Source organism: Sciurus carolinensis, chromosome 8 (assembly GCF_902686445.1).
Source record: "Sciurus carolinensis chromosome 8, mSciCar1.2, whole genome shotgun sequence".
Taxonomy (NCBI): Eukaryota; Metazoa; Chordata; class Mammalia; order Rodentia; family Sciuridae; genus Sciurus; species Sciurus carolinensis.
In genome coordinates this window covers 71883099-71899890 of record NC_062220.1, presented here as the reverse complement: position 1 = coordinate 71899890, position 16792 = coordinate 71883099, and the positions used below count along the sequence as shown (strand labels likewise).

The following is a 16792-nucleotide window of genomic DNA, read 5'->3' as shown; positions in this document are numbered from 1 at the left end:
CATTCCCTGGTCTGTGAATACTTAATGTTTCCCCTCTTTTTGGTCTTTGCTCATTGTTTTTTTTCTTTCAGGAATGCCCTTTTACCTATTGAAAAAGCTGTATTTCAAAGTCCATTTCAAATGATGTCTCTTCCATGAAGTTCTGATTCTTCCTTCCCCACCACTTCAATCCAGTTATCTCTTCAAAGATATGAATTGGTGTCTTAGTCTTTTCATTAGCACAGCTCCTGGCACACTGTCACTGTTCCATGAGGGTTTATGAATTAAATTGAATGATATTTTCAGATTCCTCTGAGAATAAGAGAGTTCAGCAAAAAGTTAATATTTCAATTGGGGTTCAATATTTTCTCTGTAAAATATCACTAAGGTGTAGAAGATGAAGTATTTAGTAGCACATATTTCAAACAGGAAGAGGATTTCAGTGTTGCCTACACTATGTTCAGGGACAGTTGGCAAGAAAATATACTCACGTGCATTTATGTGGGAAGCTGGTTGTCAGCTGAGCCATGTGGAAATGAATCTGCCCTAAACTGTTTTCTGCTAAAATAAGAAACGTTTTAGAAATGTTGTCTATCTCTTTAGATTAGTACTAAATTATCTCACAGCTCTCTGAAGCTCATCAAATTGATAATTGTTTCCAATGATCTGTAAACAAGCTTGCTTTAAACAATTATCCCTTTTGCTTATTTGTATAAAAGACTAATGGAACAAAGGATTGGAAGTAATAGTGTCAATTCAGGATATCAGCATCCTCATTCATTGGCTCATGTGCAAACATGCTGCATAGCTGTGTGTAGCAAAGATCTCTGGGAGATTTGACCTTTTTCTCTACTTATAATTCCCATTTACTAAGGTCGAGGAACTGGTTCATTAATAATGAATAAAGTCTGGAAGTGTATGGCTGCTTCTACTGTCCAGTGTCCCTGGTGATAGGGTGGAGAGCAGCCTTCTGTTGATCACATGAATTTTCCTTGGATGTCAATCTCATCTTCTAATTTTCCCTGTAACCAGCCAGTCTGCTTCTATCTTATCTCATTTTCTAGTTTATAATCAATTCAGAGCTTGTGCTAGTTTTCCAGTCCTGACCCTCTCCAGGGTACCATCATTGTTCACCTTCTTAGAATTAACTACCTCCTTACTGGTTTCCCTATTTCTGCCCTTGGCATCCTAGAGTTTCCCCAAGACAACAATAACAATTCCCATGCCCCTCTTCTACTCCAAACCCTCCATTGTTTTTCCATCTTTCTCTTAATAAAAGTCAAAGACTTTGCATTAGTTCATAAGACATTATATTACTTGGCCACTCATTTACCTCTCTGGACTCATTTTTTATGACTCTTCCAATCACAGTGCCCCAGCCACATTGAACTCTTCTTCCCCAAGCAAACATGCAGGACCAGACTGTCAAATCTGAATAATATGAATTAGAATTCTTACTTAGTATCGAACTCTACTAAATAATGCCAATGACTAGCATTTAAAAGGTTTATACAGATGAGAGGCCAGTATATCAAGGACATCTCCCAAGGTCTTTCCCACATTAGTCATGATCCTCTGGCTCAGAATAGATGAGGTCTTCATATGAGGGTTGTGGGATTATGTAACATTGTAGGCACATTTAGAATGTGAATGTTCTTCATTTTTTACCTGTGTATGCTATTCTGCAGGAAGATATGGCTCATAAATCTTAGGTTCTCACTCATATGTGATTCTTACTTAAGGACATCTTGCTTCAGACACTTCAGAGATTATTTCTTCTTCTTGAGTAAATATCACTAGTCTACTTATTAAGATATATTTTTTTCCAAAGTACCTTACTCCTGATATATTTCTTTTCTAACCTCCCATCCCTCACTCTTTCCTCCAGCTTATGTGAGCACAGTTGTCACGAGGGCAAAATGTACTTGCTCTTCTCTATTAGGGAGAGGCTCTAGACTTACATCTTGTCACACAGCTTGTTCCCTCGCTTCCTTCCAGTCTTTACCAACCTCCTCGTTGAGACTTTCCTCACCTTTCTGTGTAAAATTTCAACCTCATTCCCAATATATTTCTTTTTCTTTTCCCAGCCTTTTCCTTTATTAAACTTATCTCTATCTGGAGTATTATTATTGCACTTATTCATCTTTTTAAAAATAGATTATTTATGCTTTTGTAAGTCCTATAATGGTAGAGATTTTAGTTCACCATTTTATTCCTTGAATGCCTTGAATGGTTTTTTTTGTAAAATATTTTTTTATTAGTTGTTGATGAACCTTTATTATTTGTATGTGGTGCTGAAAACCGAACCCAGTGCCTAACACATGCTAGGCAAGTGCTCTACCACTGAGGCACAATCCCAGCCCCCTTGAATGGTATTTGACCAGAGTGGGTTCTACTTGAAATTCATTAGATGAATTTCTTTCTTGCCATCTCTATACCACTGCCTTGGTTGAGAATGGTTTCATTTCTCATTAGATTATTGCAGTCATCTACTGCCAGGCTATTCTGTTTCTACTGTTATTAACATGATTTTTCTAAAACTTAATCCAGTCATCTCTCTCGCCTGCTTAAAATTTTCCGGTGTCTCCCATGGCTCTCATGATAAGATCCACATTGCTTTGCATGATATCCAATGCCCTACTAACCTTTCCAATCTCATTGCAGTCCCCTTCTCACTATACTTAGTTGCCTTTCCCCCTCAAAGGCTTAGTGCTTTTTGTTCCTGAATTTTGTGACTGAAATAACCTTTCTGAATTATCTGAATATGTAGCTCTTTGATGATTTAGTTCAAGGCCTTTTCTTGAAATGTTTCATTTTATTTTCCTTATTCTGGATTAAGTGATCATCTATAGCAAGCCCTGTCTATATCTGCTACAGCATTTTCAGGTTAAGTCATAATTATCCTTGAATATGTCTGTCTTATCCACTAGACCCCAATCTAGCTAACTAGCTTTCTTTCTTTTATTTTTCACTGTTAGGGATCAAACCTAGAGTCTGGTACATGAATGAATATTAATTCCAAGAATAAAGGGCATTTAGGTAGGTAGTAGCCTGTTTTTAAAAAAAAAAAAAAATCTGTCTTGGCTCTACAAGATACAGGAGAATATTTCCTTAATCAGGTCTCACAGTAGTAGACACAAAGAGCACCAATGAGTTACTATTCTTGTGGGGTTATGTCTGGGAGGGAATGACATTGAGCGGGTAACTTAATACACAAGCCATATTATGAAGTAATTTCCTCGAAATCCTAAACTTCGGGGAGGGAGATTTCAGAAGGAGACTTGTTCATCTTTATCCCATAGTAAGAAGTTAATGGAAGTTTTGTGACCCATGAACCTATTATAGTATACTGAGAGTTACATAATAACTAAAAAAAGGCACCTTTTCCCCCTGAGATTCATAGCTCTTGGCTTCCTAGGTGTTTTATTCTTTGTTCCAAATATCATAATTTGTATTTTCAAAAACCACAATTTTTTAACCCCATATGTAAGTTTATACTATAATTAAAATTAGTAAGAAGAATCATTTAAAAATTGTCATTTACTGATTTATTAATTTAAGCTAGTATTTTGTTGTTGTTGTTAAACTCATACACTTTGAAAACCTGAAAGGGTAAATCAACAATTCTATACTGTCATATATTTTTCACATAATTTTTATTCCTGTAACTTATAATACGTGTTTAGTTGCATACTCCTTGTTTTTAGTCAGCTTTTTTACTGTTGTGACCAAAAGACTTGACAAGAACAATTAGAGAAGGAGAAGTTCATTTGGGGTCTCACAGTTTCAGAGGTTCCAGTCTGTAGATGGCCGACTTCATTGCTCTGGTCCTGAGTTGAGGTGGAACATCATGGCAGAAGGGTGTGGCAGAGGAAAGCAGATGTGGACATATCTCCAGAAAGCAGAGAGATTCCATTACCAGGAATAAAATATATGCCCCAAAGGGAGGCCCCTAATGACCCACTTTCTCCAGTCACATCCTATTTCCCTTCAGTTACCACTTCATTAATCTCTATCATGGGATTAATTCACTTTCATAACCCAATCATTTAACTTCTAAACTTTCTTGCATCGTTTCACACATGAGCTTTTGGGGGACATCTAATATCTAATCATAACACTCCTTTAGAAGAAACAATCTCCTCCTCATACATTTGACAGGGAAATGGTTAATTCTTTTACACTTATTTAAATAATATAATCCATTATGATTCAAGTGTTTTGGTAAATAGGCTTCCAAGGTATAGATGAGTATTTTTATGAATATACCCTGCACCTTACTCTGCAGGTGCCATTCCAAATTCTATGTCTTTTTTGCTGTTTCGTTAAGGTAATCTCTTTAGATCAGATGCAGAAATGAATTACCTTATACCAGATTCTGCTCTGGTGTGAACTGGCAAAGGCACCAGTAAAGCTTAACTCCAGTAAGGTATAGTGCATATTACAATTAGGTAATTATTTGTTCCTTCATTTGATTATCTGTTAGTGACCATTACCTTGCAGATTGCAAAATGGAATTTTAACCTGTTTAGTTTAAAAATACAATTTTCTTTATGAAAGTGGTAAAATTATAAATATGACCCATTATATAGAAGACATACTAACATTTATGAGTGAACAAAATGGAGAGTAATTAGTGATTAAGGCCTTCTTGCTGTTTTGAGAACATATTTTATTTTATCCTTGACCTTTTCATTTCAGTTGATTCAATTTTTTCCTTCTCAAGTGTAGTTTGTGTTCCCCTTCATTTGAGTGAAGACATTTACTATCTTTATTGTATTTATTCAAATATCTACCTCATTAAGATTAGTGATAAAAGGAACAATTCTCATTATCCTTCCTTTACCAATGTTAGAAGAATTTCTTTACTAGTTTTCATGCAAATTTGTGGGGTTTAGTAATTACACATCATTGTGCTAGGGAAACATAGCTTATTTAATTATTGAATCAAATGACCTTTGGAAAAAGGTGTTTTAAAGATGTATAGGCCATGTATTTTGTATCATTGTAATTACTCATTGTATTGTTTAGCAAATAATCTAGTTTAAATAACCTCACAATGAGTTTTTAATTTATAGAGAAATGAATCAGTGGGGTAAATAGAGGTGCAAAATACTATAAGAATTTGCCTTGTATAATAATTGAAGAATGACTTGAGTAAAATCCCCACTGAACTTGTTTTTGTTGGACGAAAGAATGCAATTATATTAAAAATTAATACTTCAGTATAATGTGAAACCAAGGCTGCTTGAATTATTATGTGCCAAATGAGGTTGCTGTAAACAATAACAAAATGGGTGACTGTGCAAATGAAAGCACTGTTATTTAAACTTGCAGTAGCATGTTTAATGAGATGCAGTGAGAGCAGAAAATGTTTAATTTAGTAACGGGCGACCTGAATCAATCTGTCCTATAGAACAATGGGCTTTTGGACTAATTTTCACTTAAAACAAAATAACTGAATAGCCACTCCTGTTAATACATAATTTGGACAATTTCATATTGTTCTTTTAGTAAGACAGCCTTTTAGGTATGACAGCTTTCAGTGTGATTTACTACGAGTTGTAGGTGAAGCACTGCCAACCAAATTCTTTGTCGTATTTTTCCCTTATAGAATCTGAAAATGCTTTTTGTTTGTTTCTGGTTGGGTGGTATTAAGGACATAATCTAATAACATGAAAGAGAAACTTGAATGAAAATATTTTGCTTTGGTATTCAGGATATAGTCAAGTCTAGTCTATTTTTATAAATTTTAAGCTGTTTAAGATGCTTACCTACAAATCTTATGGACTCCTCTCATCTTACATTGATCACTGAAGTTGATCATCTACTCAGATACTTTTTAGTCAAGTACCTGAACCTGCTCTTTGCCATTATGTTTTCTGTATTTTAGAGTCTATGTATTATCTTCCTAGCTGAAGTATTGTGAAAACTTCTTTCTCAGGAGTATGAATTCACAGTATATGATAATTTAATGTGGCAATTCAGGGCAGAGAGTTAAATTATTGAATGAGGAGCCTCCTTAAGTTCCTTTAGGGATATGCCATTTTGTGATTATCCTGTGATATGGAAAAAAACTTCTGTTCTCTATTTTAGATTAGTTTTCACTGTAGGCAACATGGTCCTCTATGAACAATGGACATATAGTGAACATCTGTGGTGAGAAAGAGAAGCTTTACATATCTTTTTAAAATGAGACTGCTGATTTGTAAATGTGGAGTATAGTTCATGGTTTTAATCCTTCAATGGGATGTTTACTTGATATATTTTTTTCATTTGGAGTTTGTTTCCAAACCAAATTAGAAAAAAAAAAATATATATATATATATAACATCTTAAATAATAAACCAAAATATGTCCTTAGAGTCACAAAACTACTGTAGTGTTAGGAATGTTCCTGCATTTCTTTTTTTCACATCTGAATTTTGTACACTATAAAAGTGGTATTTGTAGAAACTACTGAATATTAGATTTAAATATTTTCAAATTTCTAAATTAAAAAATCGTAATTCATATGTACATCAGATGTGGAATCTTAAAATCTGGTTTCAAAAGTAAAACGAAGTTTCACATTTACATGTGCTACTTTGTAAGTGTTCTTTGGTAAATAAATGTTTTTGTATGCATAAACTTAATTAGCATAGTACTTTAAAACCAGGAAGAACAGATGATTTTTTTTAATGAGCTTGTTAGAATATTATCTAAATGAAATGACTAAGTCTTTTGTTTTAAATCAAAACAATCTCACTTTCCAAGGAAACAATATGCAATGTATGGTAGAAATCTCTATGCTTCATTTTGTGAGAAATAAATTTTCATTGTTTATTATTTTAAATGATGAGGTTTTAGAATATTACTGCTCATTGAATATCTCTGAAATATTGAAAACAAAACAAAAGCATTTATTGTTTCCAGAACATTCCTTGGTAATTGTGGCTTTGAACAATGAAATATAGATTAAGCTAGTATGTGGGAGTTATTATCTGGTTAGAAGTGTTTAGATGAATGTCCTTTTTATGAGAAGAATTCTAATGTTTAGTCAGCTCTTTTGTTTTGGGCAATAATTTTTAAAGGATGCTTTGCTCTGAACATTCTAAATAAGCTCATGTTAACCAGAGGATGAGATTTGGAATGAATAGATTTCAGGTCAAGTCCTGCCTCATCCATCTCTGGCTCATTTATCTTTTGGATCCTGGAAGATCACTTAACTTCCTATCTTGTTTTCCTTAGTTATAAACCAATGTACATAATTCATAATTCACATCGTTTTATGAGAGTAAAATCACATATATGTGTTAATGATATACAATAATAATAAAATAATAGAAGGATATAATTAATGATAATATTGAGTATATTCCATAATTAGAACTTTTATATAATATTAATATTTTTATTGTTATTATTAGGGAAAACTTTTCTGTTAAAAAATTCTATCATGAGTTTTTTTAAGTGCAGAAATTCTTTGTAAAGTGCAGGGTTACCCTTCTTTCTCTCTTTGCCTCTCCCACCAGTCTTGTTTTGCATTCTGACATTTTCAAACTCTGTGTTTAGAATTGCTTGTCAATATTGTGCTTATGATATATTTGAGAATGCATTCTAGCTTCATATTAAAGATGACATTCAATTTGTGGTTGAGTTTTATTGGTGTTCTTATCTGTGATATTTGTAATCCTGTCATGGGAAAAGAGATATCTCTAGAAGAGGGTTCCAAGTTCCCAGGAAGATAGTGGAACTTGACTTAGGACAGGTGGGGTCTTTGACCTACTGATGAAAAAGAATTTCATCATGTATCAGTAGAGGCACATATTTATTTAGAAACACTAGGTACGCATATTCAAGGGAGACTATAGATCATCTCAAGAGTAAGAGAAGCAATTTGGGGCTCCTGGCTCCTCTTCTAAAGGAAACTTGGTGGGGTTGGGTATGGGAAGGAATTAGGAATGACATCAGACTGGTGATTATAAGGTAACTTATGGTGCTGGTCATTCCCAGGATCCTTAGGTTGATTTGGTCTCTGTAATATTTTCTTAACATCTCTTTTTAAAATTTAATCTATTTATTGGTATGCTAATTAGCAGTGCATAAGGTAGGTTTACACATCTCCAGAAATCTGGGAATGAGGTTCTGGGAAAGACAATGGTTTAAGGAGTGACAGGCTTAGAAATATCTATAGATGCTCAGATTAAAATTTTATTTTCTTGTCCTTCCTTTATGTCCTTTTTACCTATTTTAATTTTTTTCTATGCTACCTCAGTCCTTCTTAGGAAAAATTAGTCTTTCACATTGGTACTCATTTTCAATGTTCAGGGAATAAATATTTTTAAAATGTACTGGTGTTTGTGATTATAATAGTTGGGTTGGTGTGGTGGTAGAATTACTCTGTAACTGGCAGTTATATCAGTCCTGAACTACTTGATATACTGTGAAATACTGATTAAATGTAAAGTGCATATATCTGGGTATGGAACAATGGATAATTTTAAAAAATTCTATATTATGTTACTTGAATTATGTTTGATAGTTATATGAATGTTGGCAATGTAAAAAACTAACACTGATAAAGAGCAGAAGATTTGTCTAGAAGCAATCTATATACTAGATAAGAAACCTGTATGTAATTTGAAATTTTTCTTTTTGCCTATAAATGTTAATATATTGGACTCATCAATTTTCCAATACAGTATTAGGTATTCTGACAGTCTACTCTGAGGTTTAAAATAGTACTTTGAGAACAGTATTAAGTTGTGAAATATCCTATTTCAGAGGAGTTTTTCATCCATGAAATAGCATTCTTGTGTTCATTTCTGTTTACCAGACGAAAGATTCATAAGTTATGGCCCACTTTTATAAATATTCTCCTTTGCAGATTTGCATATATTCAAAGACTTTTAGAATCATTCCAGAATGCTTAGAATCATTACTTTGAGATGAGCAAAACAAGAGACAAAAAAACAAAGGTGTGCTTAAATAATAATTAGTTAACTCACTTACTAAAAAAAATACATTTAAACTACTAATGCAGAGTTCTTAAGGCCTTTGTCACTCAAAACTATCTTTCAATGAGGGTATTTTGGTAGCAAAGGGGGTAGGCTTCCTGGCTCTAATGAGAGGCAAATTGACGCACAGAATCTATGTTTTAGTGAATCAGTTTTAAATGCCCTTGCAATCTGCAGAGTTAGATAATTTCTGCAAAAACTTTAAATGCTTTTATTAGTGCATTCTAGTTATATATAATACTTGTGTTCATTTTGACATAATCATACATACACAGAATTCAATTTTCCTCCATTTCAGTCTCTGGTGCCCTCCCTTCTTCCCCTCTACCCTTCCTCTCCCCAATCCCCATTCCCTCTTCTGAAAAGATCAGTGCTTTAGTCAGTGCTTTATGGGTATACATAAAGGGTGGAATTCACTGTTTTGTGTGTGTGTGTGTGTGTGTGTGTATAATATCATAACTTTATCAAATCAATTCTGTACTTCTTCCCCATTCCCATTCCTCCTACCTCTCAATCTTCTACTCTACTGATATTCCCTCTGTCCTTAAGATATCTGATCCCCTCATCTTTTTTCTTTACTTTATTCTAGCTTTTGCATCAGAGATAAAACATTCCAACCCTTGATTTTTTCTGAGTCAGGGCTTTTCACTTAGATAATGTCTCCGATTCCATCCATTTACCTGGCAAATGCCATAATTTTATTCTTCTTATGGCTAGTAAAACTTCATATATGTGTGTAAATATATGTATGTATATGTATGTGTGCATGTGTGTGCCCTTGTGAACCTATGCGTCATATTTTCTTAACCCATCATTCTGTTGACAGGCACCCGGACTGGTTCCCATTTCTTGGATATTGTGAGTTATGCTGCTATAAATATTGATGTGACTATATCCACTATTATTCTTATTTTAGTTCTTTTGGATAAATACTAAGCAGTAGGATAACTGGGTCATATGGTGATTCTATTACTATTCTTTTGAGGAATCTCCACACTGATTTACAAATTGGTTGTACTGATTTGCAGTCCCACCAAAGTTATAAGTGTACCCCCACACTTCCTCACCAGCATTTATTATTATTTGTGTTCTTGATGCTTGCCATTCTAACTTGAGTGGGACTGACTCTCAATGTAGTTTTGATTTGTATTTTCCTAATTGCCAGGGATGGTGACTATTTTTTTTTAATTTATTTTTATTGTAAACAAATGGGATACATGTTGTTTCTGTTTGTACATGGAGTAACAGCACACCATTTGCATATTCATACATTGACATAGAGTAATGATGTTTGATTCATACTTTTATTTTATCCTTTCCCCCACCCCTCCTACCTCTCTTTTCCCTCTATACAGTCCCTCCTTCCTCCATTCTTGCCCCCCTCCCACCCCCCATTATATGTCATCATCCACTTATTAGTGAGATCATTTGCCTTTTGGATTTTTGAGATTGGCTTATCTCATTAACATGATATTCTCCAATTTCATCCATTTGCCTGCAAATGCCATAATTTTATTATTCTTATAGCTGAGTAATATTCCATTGTATATATATACCACATTTTCTTTATCCATTCATCAATTGAAGGGCATCGAGGTTGGTTCCACAATCTGGCTATTGTGAATTGAGCAGCTATGAACATTGATATGGCTGTATCTCTGTAGTATGCTGATTTTAAGTCCTTTGGGTATAGGCCGAGGAGTGGGATAGCTGGGTCAAATGGTAGGTCCATTCCAAGTTTTCTAAGGAATCTCCACACTGCTTTCCAGAGTGGCTGCACTAATTTGCAACCCCACCAGCAATGTATGAGTGTACCTTTTTCCCCACGTCCTCTTCAACACCTATTGTTACTTGTATTCTTGATAATCGCCATTCTAATTGGGGTGAGATGGAATCTTAGTGTGGTTTTGATTTGTATTTCTCTTATTACTAAAGATGGTGAACATTTTTTCATATGTTTGTTGATTGCTTGTAGATCTTCTTCTGTGAAGTGTCTATTCATATCCTTAGCCCGTTTGTTGATTGGGTTATATGCATTCTTCCTGTAGAGTTTTTTGAGTTCTTTATATATTCTAGAAATTAGTGCTGTATCTGAAGTATGAGTGGCAAAGATATTCTCCCACTCTGTAGGCTCTTTCTTCGCATTGCTGATAGTTTCCTTTGCTGAGAGAAAGCTATTTAGTTTGAATCTGTCCCAGTTATTGATTCTTGCTTTTATTTCTTGTGCTATGGGAGTCCTGTTAAGGAAGTCTGATCGTAAGTCAACAAGGTGAAGATTTGGACCTACTTTTTCTTCTATAAGATGCAGGGTCTCTGGTCTGATTTCAAGGTCCTTGATTCATTGTGAGTTGATTTTTGTGCAGGGTTAGTGATAGGGGTTTAGTTTCATTCTGTTGCATATGGTTTTCCAGTTTTCCCAGCACCATTTGTTGAAGAGGCTATCTTTTCTCCATTGCATATTTTTGGCCCCTTTGTCTAGTATGAGAAAATTGTATTTATTTGGGTTTGTGTCCGTGTCCTCTATTCTGTACCATTGATCTACCTGTCTATTTTGGTGCCAATACCATGCTGTTTTTGTTACTATTGCTTTGTAGTACAGTTGAAGTTCTGGTATTGCGATACCCCCTGTTTCATTCTTCCTGCTAAGGATTGCTTTAGCTATTCTGGGTTTCTTATTCTTCCAGATGAACTTCATGATTGCTTGCTCTATTTCTGTAAGGTACATCATTGGGATTTTAATTGGAATTGCATTGAATCTGTATAGCACTTTTGGTAGTATGGCCATTTTGACAATATTAATTCTGCCTATCCAAGAACATGGAAGATCTTTCCATCTTCTCAGGTCTTCCTTAATTTCTTTCTTCAATGTTTTGTAGTTTTCATTGTAGAGATCTTTTACCTCTTTGGTTAGATTGATTCCCAAGTATTTTATTTTTTTTGAGGCTATTGCAAATGGGGTTGTTTTCCTCATTTCCCTTTCAGGTGTTTCTTCGCTTGTGTATAAAAATGCTTTAGATTTATGCATGTTGATTTTATAGCCTGCTATTTTGCTGAATTCATTGATGAGGTCTAGAAGTTTTCCGGAGGATGTTTTTGGATCCTCTAAATATAGAATCATGTCATTTGCAAATAGTGACAGCTTAAGTTCCTCTTTTCCTATTCATATCCCTTTAATTTCTTTAGTCTGCATAATTACTCTGGCTAGAGTTTCGAGGACAATGTTGAATAGAAGTGGTGAAAGAGGACATCCCTGTCTTGTTCCCGTTTTTAAAGGGAATGGTTTCAGTTTTTCTCCATTAAGAATGATGTTGGCAGACATTTCAGGGAGCTTGCTGACGCTGTCGCAGGGGTGGATCTTGTGCTGAGGAAGCCGCAGTCCTGCTCCTATGTATGGGCTCTTCTAATCCCATTGTTTCTTTTAGATTCGCTCGGGCCTAGTTGCCCTGGGAGCCCCATATACGGGCTGGACGGTACTGAGGCCTGGGCCTAGGGGCTTAACAGTAGCAACAGCAGCAGCAGCAGCAGCAGTAGCAGTAGCAGCGCAGCGGACTCGGGACAAGTACTACAGGCACCCCAAAGCCCGCATAGGCGTTTAGAGAAAATGGCAGATGATATTGATATTGAAGCACTTCTTGAGGCTCCTTACAAGAAGGATGAGAACAAGTTGAGCAGTGGTAACGGCCATGAAGAATGTAGCAAAAAACAAAGTTTCTGCCTCCTTGGAAAGCTCTACATCTCCTTGTGATTGGAGTGTGGGTTTCAAGATTCCAGAAGGAGGAGAAAAAGCAAGAGCAGAAGTCGCAGTCATGAACGAAAATGAAGCAAAAGTAAGGAACGAAAGCGAAGTAGAGATAGAGAAAGGAAAAAGAGCAAAAGTTGGGAACGGAAGCGAAGTAGAAGCAAAGAAAGGAGACGAAGCCGCTCAAGAAGTCGAGATGGAAGATTCCGAGGACGCTACAGAAGTCCCTACAGATGACGTTCCCGAAGCAAAAGTCCATTCAGAAAGACAAGAGTCCTGTGAGGGAACCTATTGATAATCTAACTCCTGAAGAAAGAGATGCAAGAACAGTTTTCTGCATGCAGTTGGCAGCAAGAATTTGACCAAGAGATTTGGAAGAGTTTTTCTCCACAGTAGGAAAGGTTCGAGATGTGAGGATGATATCTGATAGAAATTCAAGACGTTCCAAAGGAATTGCTTATGTGGAGTTTGTTGACATTAACTCAGTGCCTCTAGCAATAGGATTAACTGGCCAGTGAGTTTTAGGAGTGCCGATCATAGTACAGGCATCACAGGCAGAAAAAAACAGAGCTGCAGCAATGGCAAACAATTTACAAAAGGGAAGTGCAGGACCTATGAGACTTTATGTGGGCTCATTACACTTTAACATAACTGAAGATATGCTTCATGGGATTTTTGAGCCTTTTGGAAGAATTGAAAGTATCCAGCTTATGATGGATAGTGAAACAGGTCGTTCTAAGGGTTATGGATTTATTACATTTTCTGACTCAGAATGTGCCAAAAAGGCTTTGGAACAACTTAATGGATTTGAACTAGCAGGAAGGCCAATGAAAGTTTTGGTCATGTTACTGAACGTACTGATGCATCCAGTGCTAGTTCATTTTTGGACAGTGACGAACTGGAAAGGACTGGAATTGACCTGGGAACAACTGGTCGTCTCCAATTAATGGCAAGACTTGCTGAGGGTGCAGGTTTGCAGATTCCACCAGCAGCCCAGCATGCTTTACAAATGAGTGGCTCTTTGGCATTTGGTGCTGTGGCAGATTTGCAAACAAGACTTTCGCAACAGACTGAAGCTTCAGCTTTAGCTGCAGCTGCCTCTGTTCAACCACTTGCAACACAGTGTTTCCAACTCTCTAACATGTTTAACCCTCAAGCAGAAGAAGAAGTTGGATGGAATACAGAGATTAAGGATGATGTGATTGAAGAATGTAATAAACATGGTGGAGTCATCCATATTTATGTTGACAAGAATTCCGCTCTGGGCAATGTGTATGTGAAATGCCCGTCAATTGCTGCAGCTATTGCTGCCATCAATGCATTGCACGGCAGGTGGTTTACTGATAAAATGATAACAGCAGCCTATGTACCTCTTCCAACTTACCACAACCTCTTCCCTGATTCTATGACAGCAACACAACTACTGGTTCCAAGTAGACGATGAAGGAAGATATTGTCCCTTATGTACATAGCTTTTTTTTTTTTTCTTGAGAATTCATCTTGAGTTATCTTTTATTTAGATAAAAATAAAGAGGCAAGGGTCTACTGTCATTTGTATACAATTCCTGTTACCTTGAAAAAATAAAAATGTTAACAGGAAAAAAAAAAAAAGAATGCTGTTGGCCATGGACTTAGCATAAATAGCCTTTACAATGTTCAGGTATGTTCCTACTATCACTATTTTTTCTAGTGTTTTGAGCATGAAGGGGTGTTGTATTTTGTCGAACGCTTTTTCTGCAGCAATTGAAATAACCATATGATTCTTATCCTTAAGTCTATTGAAATGATGGATTACGTTTATTGATTTATGAATGTTGAACCATCCTTGCATTACAGGGATGAACCCCACTTGATCGTGGTGCACAATTTTCTTAATATGTTTTTGGATATGGTTGCCAATATTTTGTTAAGGATCTTTGCATCTATATTCATCAAGGATATTGGTCTAAAATTTTCATTCCTTGATGTGTCTTTTCCTGGTTTGGGTATGAGGGTGATATTAGCTTCATAAAATGAGTTCAGTAGGGTACCCTCCTTTTCTATTTCCTGGAGTACTTTGAGAAGTATTGGAATGAATTCTTCTTTGAAAGTCTTGTAGAACTCAGCTGAGAATCTTTCTGGTCCTGGGTTTTTCTTGGATGGTAGATTTTTAATGGCTTCTTCTATTTCATTGCTTGATATTGATGTGTTTAAATTGTGTATGTCCTCCTGGTTTAGTTTGGGAGGAGCATATGTCTCTAGAAATTTGTCAATGTCATTGGTAGTTTCTATTTTGTTGGAATACAGATTTTCAAAGTAACTTCTCATTATGTTCTGTATCTCAGTGGTGTCTGTCATGATATTTCCTTTTGCATCATGTATTTTAGTAATTTGAGTCTTCTTTCTCCTTCTCTTTGTTAGTGTGGCTAAGGGTTTGTCTATTTTGTTTACTTTTTCAAAGAACCAACTTTTTGTTTTGTCAATTTTTTGAATAGTTTCTTTTGTTTCAATTTCATTGATTTCAGCTCTGATTTTAATTATTTCCTGTCTTCTACTACTTTTGCTGTTATTTTGTTCTTTTTCTAGGGCTTTGAGGTATGTTAGGTCATTTGGTTGTTGACTTTTCATTCTTTTCTGGAATGTGCTCCATGCAATGAATTTTCCTCTTAGTGCTGCTTTCATAGTGTCCCAGATTTTGATATATTGTATCATCATTCTCATTGACCTCTAAGAATTTTTGAATCTCCTTCCTGATGTTTTTTGTTATCCATGTTTCATTCAATAGCATATTATTTAGTCTACAGGGTTGGAGTAATTTCTCTTTTTTATTTTCATTGATTTCTGTTCTCAGTTCATTATGATCTGATAGAACACAAGGCAGTATCTCTATTTTTTTGCATTTCCTAAGGGCTGCTTTGTGGCATAACATATGGTCTATTTTGGAGAAGGTTCCATGTGCTGCTGAGAAGAAAGTGAATGTGCTCGTTGATGGATGGAATATTCTATATATGTCTATTAAGTCTAGGTTATTGATTGTGTTATTGAGTTCTATGGTTTCTTTTTTTGGATTTTGTTTGGAAGATCTATCTAGTAGTGACAGCGGTGCATTAAAGTCACCCAGAATTATTGTATTGTGGTCTATGTGATTCCCGAAATTGAAAAGGATTTGTTTGATGTACAGGGATGCACCATTGTTTGGGGCATAAATATTTATTATTGTTATGTCTTCCTGATTTATGTTTCCCTTAAGCAGTATGAAATGTCCTTCTTTATCCCTTCTGACTAACTTTGACTTGAAGTCCACTTTATCTGATATAAGGATGGAAACCCCCGCTTTTTTACTGAGTCCATGTGCGTGGTAGGTTTTTTCCCATTCTTTCACCTTGAGTCTGTGGATGTCTTTTTCTATGAGATGAGTCTCTTGCAGGCAGCATATTGTTGGGTCTTTCTTTTTAATCCATTCTACCAGTCTGTCTTTTGATTGATGAGTTTAGGGCATTAACATTCAGGGTTATTATTGAGATATGATTTGTATTCCCAATCATTTGGCTTATTTTTGGTTTTTAAGTTGGCTTGATTTCTCCTTTGAGTGGTTTTTCTATAAGGTAGTTCCTCCCTTTGCTGACCTACATTGTTGTTTTTCATTTCCTTCTCATGGAATATTTTGTTGAGAACATTCTGTAGTGCAGGTTTTCTATTTGTAAATTCTTTTAACTTTTTTTTATCATGGAAGGATTATATTTCATCTTCAAATCTGAAGGTTAGTCTTGCTGGGTATAGGATTCTTGGTTGGCAACCATGTTCTTTCAGAGGTTGAAATATGTTGTTCCAGGCCGTTCTAGCTTTTAGAGTTTGGGTTGAGAAGTCAGGTGCTATCCATATTGGTCTCCCCCAAATGTAATCTGATGCTTTTCTCTCACAGCTTCAAAATCCTATCTTTATTTTGAATGTTAGGCATTTTCATTATAATGTGCCTTGGTGTGGATCTGTTGTGATTCTGTGCATTTGGTATTCTGTAAGCCTCTTGTATTTGATTTTCCATTTCATTCTTCAGGTTTGGGAAATTTTCTAATATTATTTAATTGAATAGGTTGTT

The 16792-nt window shown here is 35.4% G+C and overlaps 1 protein-coding gene and 1 pseudogene across 1 annotated transcript in view; both read left to right on the top strand.

Annotated features, from left to right (window-relative positions):
• Window positions 1-16792, top strand: part of Immp2l (inner mitochondrial membrane peptidase subunit 2) — an 892224-nt gene that overhangs the window by 278512 nt on the left and 596920 nt on the right. The window lies entirely within an intron of this gene.
• LOC124991592 (RNA-binding protein 39-like) lies at window positions 12498-14306 on the top strand (annotated as a pseudogene).